Source organism: Pleurodeles waltl, chromosome 5 (genome assembly GCF_031143425.1).
Source record: "Pleurodeles waltl isolate 20211129_DDA chromosome 5, aPleWal1.hap1.20221129, whole genome shotgun sequence".
Taxonomy (NCBI): domain Eukaryota; kingdom Metazoa; phylum Chordata; class Amphibia; order Caudata; family Salamandridae; genus Pleurodeles; species Pleurodeles waltl.
Window position 1 is genome coordinate 897,475,222 of NC_090444.1, and position 6,829 is coordinate 897,482,050.

Sequence of the window (6,829 nt, forward strand, 5' to 3'; positions counted from 1 at the left end):
TTGAAAGAAATATACATTTGCACAAAAATTTCTGGCTTTAATTTTCATATGTTCAAAATGATAAATGTCAATGTAAGCAATGGTGTTATTAGCTGAGGAGGGTAGGTACCCACCTCGGGTAATATTCACAGTCCTTGTTAAAGAAAATGTCTGAAGTCACTAACTTTACATGAGCTCAAACCCTCTATAGCTTTGGCACAGAGCAGACAGGCTTAAGTAAGAGGGAGAGTGTATAATATGTATGCAGTACTAAAACGGTAAGAAAGTCAAAATGTCAAACAATAAAAATCCCAAAATGTATTGAAAATGCAATGTAACAAATTAAATGACACCAAAATCACAAAAATCCAATAAGGGGAACTGGAGATATTAACTTTTAAAGTAAAAGGTATCAATGATCTTCTCACTGTAGAACAGGACCAAGGCACAGTTTGTTTTAATCTTTCTTTAGTTTTCTCAAAACCATGTCCAATAGTAGGCACAGGCAGGTGCAACAGCAATAGTATAACAACACATGTATACTTATAGATGACATTGCATCAAATAACAGTTGACTGTGGCACCTGGCATGCAAAATCTATCTCACAAGCTGTCAAGGTGCTGTGTGTTCAGACAGGACAAAGTACTTAAAAGGATCTAGGCACAATTTACTGCTGCACGTGATGAAGTGCAGGTCTGATAAGCAAACAAGGTTCATCCTGGTCAAAGATTTTACCTTCTGATTTTAGTCCAGTAAGTCCTAATCCACCAGAGGAGTACACTTCTAAAGCCTTTCATGATCTCCTGCGGTCTGGAGAGGCTCTTAGAGGTGGTGGATGGCAGACAGAGGCCAACAGAATGGTCCAGCCAGAGTTCAGGTGCCACTGGTCAGATGGGCAGTTGCAGGTAAATGCCTCTTGTAGTTTGTGTCCCTGCAGCTTTAACAGGAGGTCAAGTTTCAGACCCTTTGAATTCTCTTCTTTACCGTGGGTAGAATTGGAAGAGCACGTCCAGTCTTGTTGGCCTTTTTCAGGTCTCCGACAGCATGTTTAGTCCACTTCTGATCATAAACAGGTCCGTAAGTATTCTGAAGTGGGTGCCTGGAGATGACACATTTATGGCAAGCATGAGCTAGTGGGTGGGAATAATACCTGTGAACATCCGAACCAATGGGGTTAAGGTTCAAGGGGCTAATCCTACCCACTTTGGGCATTTTCAATGTGTTGAAAGTCTTCGGTCACACTAAACTTGGGCTGTGACAGCTGGCTGATGTGTGTGTGAGGAGTGTACTTTGGAAATCCTAGTATCCTCTCACATCTAACACTAACATCAAGTTTGAGAGAGGTCTTGGACCCAAAACAACTTAAGAGACAGAAGGCTGGTAGAACAAAAGCTGAGTTCATTAGCAGCCAGACAGTGGATACACATTAATTGTTTTGTCATCTGCCCCAGGTTTCACTATGATTAGGGGTGGGGTCGGGCTGTGGGATCAAAAGAAGTGTGCAGGGATATTTGTTACATCTGCTTGTGTCAGGGAAGGCCTCTTTGAAGTTAATAAAGTTCTTAGGTCCAGTTCATAAACTATCCTGTCAAGGGGCTAACAACATTCCCACACCCAAGGCCTTTTGTCCCTCTTCTGGGAGCAAGGTCACACCTTGTTCACACCTGTTTCAATGCTAATTACTGGCTGGCAGAAGTGTGAGAAAAAATGCAATGGGGCATCACTTTAAGAGGCTTCAGGCAGAGAAAGGTAACCTTCTAAAAGAGACTTTTCCATAATAGTTATTTCAAAAATCAATTTCCCATTAAATTGGATCTGAAATAACTTTTATAAAGAGTCCCTGAATTATATTCTAGCTGCTTTCCAACACAAATTAGCATTATTGAAGGTACTGATATAACCCCGTATTTTCTTATGGAACAACCATCCTTGCAACAGCAAAAATATATTTTAGGGTCTATTCACTTAAAGGACACATATTTAACATTAAACATTTACATGTCCTACTTTTAAACACCATGCTTCCTACCTTATGGGCAGTAAGGCTTACTTAGAAGTGACATATTAGTATATAAAAAGAAGAGAAGATTTTGACCTTTGTTCACTATTGACATTTAAGTTACAGTACCATATATGATCCACGAGGAACTCATAGATGCTGCCTCCATGTGCACATCTGGTGAGAGACCTGTTACTCCATAAGACATGCAGTGATGCTCAGATTTACTTCTACAGTAGTGTGTCCCTGTGGGACATTATTTTGTTTAGCTGGAACCTCCCATTGATGTACCTCTTCTTGTTCTGAAGACACGCATGTTCAGGAAAGTCAGATAAGCATGTCGTGCAGGACCAGCATGCAAAAGCACATACTGTTCTACATCCTAATACCCATTTCTTTACCTACAATTGATCAAGACAGCTGAAAGTGTACTTTCCTTATGAGCACCACATTTACCTCAACAGCACATTCATTTATGTAACTAGTAATTTGTATTCTGGTTGGGGCAAGTGTGCCTACTTTGAAACATCTTCGCATGCACTACTCATTTAAAAATATAAATGTATTTGATTCTTAATTTAGTACAACTTTGTCAAGGCTGGAAGACATATCACATTGGATACAGGAAAAATAAATGGGATGATAAGAGAACATGCAAAAGTAATAGAATAATAAGTCCAGCATATTTAAAATTTCAAACTGAACATGCATAAGGGATAAAATCCAGTACATATATCAACAGATTATTTTGCATTGACAAGTCACCATAATCCACAACTACTGCAACACCTCCATGTATTCTATCTCTGGTAGACAGCATGAATTTGCTTCTCAAGATGTACATATACAGTGGGATTTTTATCTTATAATTTGAAAACTAGACAATTTACTAAGAACAAATATACCCACTTCAAAGTGCACTTTTGCTACGGTCATAACAAGTTATTTTAAGTGGGTGAATTAAATTGTTTAAACAATAATGATTGGAAAATAGAAGAAACCATAATCTGGCAGTACAACATTTAGGACCATATAGATGTGGCATATGAAATCACATTTTGTACTAATAGCAATGGGGAACACTGTATTAAACTAATGAAGCATTACGCTACAATGTGCATTTATGACTCAGAAGGGCCTATTCACAAATGTAAATTTTACACGTGAGAAAATCCACATGTGTAAACATACTCTAAAACTTTGTAGTAAATGCTCTGCTATTGGCTGTTCACCATTTTCGATTGTAATTTTAACACAAAGTACAGACTTACATGTCTCCATCACTTGAAACGGGGAATGGAACCACATTTACAAGTCTACATTTACTACTAGTAACTTTTCACACGTAGATGCAGTTCTCCTTCTCTGGGGTAGACAACTCCTTTATAGTAAAGTATATTGAAAATTTAAAAAGTGTATTAAACTTAAAAAAAGTCTAACAATTTTTTTTAAATATTAATATAAATGACTTATGTTTATTTTATTTCAATGTAGAACAAACTAAAAAATGATGCTCCAGCGCAATTAACTTAATTTTAAATTAAATATTTCATTATTTCAAATAATTAAAATTATGCTTTCAAAGTTTATTCCAAAAATCCCATCTGAATTAAAATGTTTATATTTATTTATTATGTATTTAAATTGCAAAACATTCTGTTCAGAATCGATTTATATAAATGTAATATTTAAAAAATAAAGTTACATTTACTGTTTAATAAAATACATTACCATAAAAGAAATAACACACCCATATATACACACATTCATATATACGTATCATATGTATACATATATTTTAAAATGTGGACATAATTAATTTCTTTTGACATTATTCCTTATGGTGTTCTATTTTAGGTCTCTGCCTCCATTATTATTTATTATAGGTGGGTGGTGCTGTGGTCGGTCATGTGTGGTGCTGACCTTATTCCAGGTCCGAGCTGGAGTACATTTAGTGTTGTTTTTGGTCTCTGTCAGCTGTAGTAACTTTAGAAGAGCAGTTTGTGAATAGCAATGGGCTTACACTTTTGTGGGTGTGTGTCTGTGCTTCCCTAAACCCCTCTTTAGCTAGCTATATACTCCTTCTTATTCCTCCTTAGACCCCTGTCATTTAATAGTAGATATTTCCTATTTTCCAGCCACCCCTTCTGTCCCTCTCATATTTACTACAAAGTAGTAAATGTACACGTTGTGTGGGGAGGGAGGGCAAGGACACTGACCTGAAAAAATGCACTCATGAGGTCCAGGGCAGCTGCAATAGGTCCCTGAAAAGCAAAATGAAGAGAAATGATTAGAAGGAGAAGGGAGACAGGGAACAAGGGATGGAGAAACTAAGGACATACTTAAGTAGAGGAAAAAATGTAAATAAAAGGGAGACTCTTCCAATTGCTTTTCGGGAAGGAGAATGCCAACTCGGGAGAGGATATGGAACAGGAGAAGGACTTTGTGAAGAAACCATCGATGCCAGGACTTCAGCCTACAAAGACAAGGAAGGAATCTGTGCTCCGGGAGCATTAGTAGGCAGAGGAGGTAAGGACGGTTGAGGAGACAAGCGCATGTGAGGAATGCAGACTCCAACCAGCTGCCCACCGAAGGCTTTTGTTCCTGCTAGGGTTCCAAGGAGAACTGTGGCTAACCAGGTGGGTGTCTGGGAAAGGATTCAGAAACATGTTGGTGACAGTGGCTGTGGGAATTGGGAACAGATCCTCAGAAAAGCTTGATTTAAGAAGGAAAAGGGTTAAGCAGGCTGCAAGGAGATATCGGTTAGAAACACTTCAGGAAAGCCCTCTTTTAAAGGCGTAGTGTTCTTCAGGGGAGTGCCTAGTTCAACTCAAATTTGGGAAACAGGATCAAAACTTGGAAGTTGAGAAGCAAGTGTCCTTGAGACAGAGAAAATAAACTCTGACTTTCTCTAAGAAAAGGGAAGGACAGTTCTAAGAAAGGAACATGGTAAGAGATTATTATCTTCTTGTCCAGACTAATACTCACCTGTTTTTATCTTGAGGGTTGTGCCTGGGGCTCTGACACTCCAAAGCTGAGAACAGAAGGTGAAGAAAACTAGACCTGGTAGGGAGATGCCATGGGAAAAAACTACAAGTATTAATTCCTATTAGAATAAAGACAGAATTAGAATAAAGCCAAAATGGACTATCTGGACAATAGAAAACATGGTCTCTGATACTTTGGGAACTATCTGGGAAGCTTAGCAATGAAGATATAGCCTATGTCTCACATATGTGTGTGGATCTCCCTTAGAAAATATAAGAGCTGGAAGTGGAGATTTTAACCTGTAGGGTTGTGGACTGCATTTTGTATTAAGCAAATCGCTATACTCGAGTACTACTTAATGCACTACAGAATGCAATTCAGAAACAGGCTCAGAGTATTTGCACTATGTTAAGTCACAAGGTTCAAAAAAGCAACATTTAAAGAAATGTTTAGAAAAATGCTACCTTGGGAGCCAAGTCTCTTAAGATCACAACATTCAAGAATTTCTCCCCATTGTCCCCAAGTGTATTCAACGTAGTCAATAAAGTTAAAATATCTCAGGTTTTCACTGCTCTTCCTAGAGTAAGTGCCTAGAAGTAGCAATTCTACATTTGCTGTATTATAATAAACACCAAAAAATCAGATACATTTCTGATTCAAAGACACAAACATTAACTCTTATTTGCTCATAGTGTCAATATCAGTAAACCAACAGTTCAGCTTCAACATCTTCATAGTATAATAATAGCATCAATCACTGGAAGCCCAGGACACAGCCCCTGCAATGCATATAGATGAATAATCAGTGAAAGTATAGAGTCACAACAAGAGATAACTTGTAGCAAACAGAACATCCCATCTCTAAGAGTAGCACTCACCAAGGGCGGTTCCCCTTTCATCTTGTGCAGGAAGGCACAATGTGAACACCAGCCAAGCTCATCTATTTATATCATCTTGCCATTCACAATTCTGGTAGTAGATAGACTACAATTTGCCTTTTTCATTGTTACTGGAAAGATACCAGATTAGGTGTACTGTCCGACCACGTATTCATTGAAAACACTTTTCCTGACAAATACAAACAAAACGTAAATCAAAATCGACATGAAAACATGGCGTTAAGTTGTGTCTGTTAGAGGTAAATCAAGATGTTTTCACCAAACTCTCTTAGCTATAGATTATGGAGGTTGTGTTACTTTACCAATATGGGATCTGGATCAACATTTTGGAATCTTGTCTAAACAATGTAAAATGCTGAAAATGTTATTGTTTTTAAAAATAGATTTTTCTAGTATCTTTCAGCAATTCAGTTGGAATACTGCTGTTCTGATAGCGGGGGATACATTGCTTGAGACCCTTTGACTTATATGACTGGGCTTGTCTTGATCTATCTGTGAGATTAGTTTTCTACTAGTGTCCATATCATGATAGGATCAGGAGGCCTCCAGACAGCCCACACTCCCCCCACCAGCTATACGCAGACCGACAATCTTACTTGTTGGAAGAAGTTTTTATTAACACAACTTTAGTATTCTCTTAGCATACAGTCATAAATCATTTTAATAAAAACATTACACAAATATTTACAAGTCATGAGATACCAAATTAGTGACCATAATTCTTTTTCTGACAGGATCCCTTCCTGTCCTGAACCACCATTGGACAACACAAGTGACCCATATCTCACCTGTATCCTTAGGAGGGGCGGTTACCCTGACTACACCGTTCCTTGTCCTCACGCTCAGGGTTCTGCCCCCCTTCCAAACACCAATAAGTCTTGGGGTGTAACAATGCGGCCAAGAGCTGGAGCCCCATGGCCCCCCCAGCGATCTGTGCTCCTTTACCCCTTAATCTGGTGTGTA

At 38.3% G+C, this 6,829-nt stretch overlaps 1 long non-coding RNA gene across 1 annotated transcript; it reads right to left on the reverse strand.

Annotated features, from left to right (window-relative positions):
* Positions 1-229: 229 nt before the first annotated feature.
* LOC138297334 (uncharacterized) lies at positions 230-5,230 on the reverse strand. Its single transcript, XR_011204034.1, has 3 exons — positions 4,968-5,230; positions 4,199-4,243; positions 230-1,079 (listed from the first exon to the last, which is right to left on the reverse strand). It is a non-coding gene; the product is annotated as an uncharacterized lncRNA (long non-coding RNA).
* Between the last annotated feature and the right edge of the window lie 1,599 nt (positions 5,231-6,829).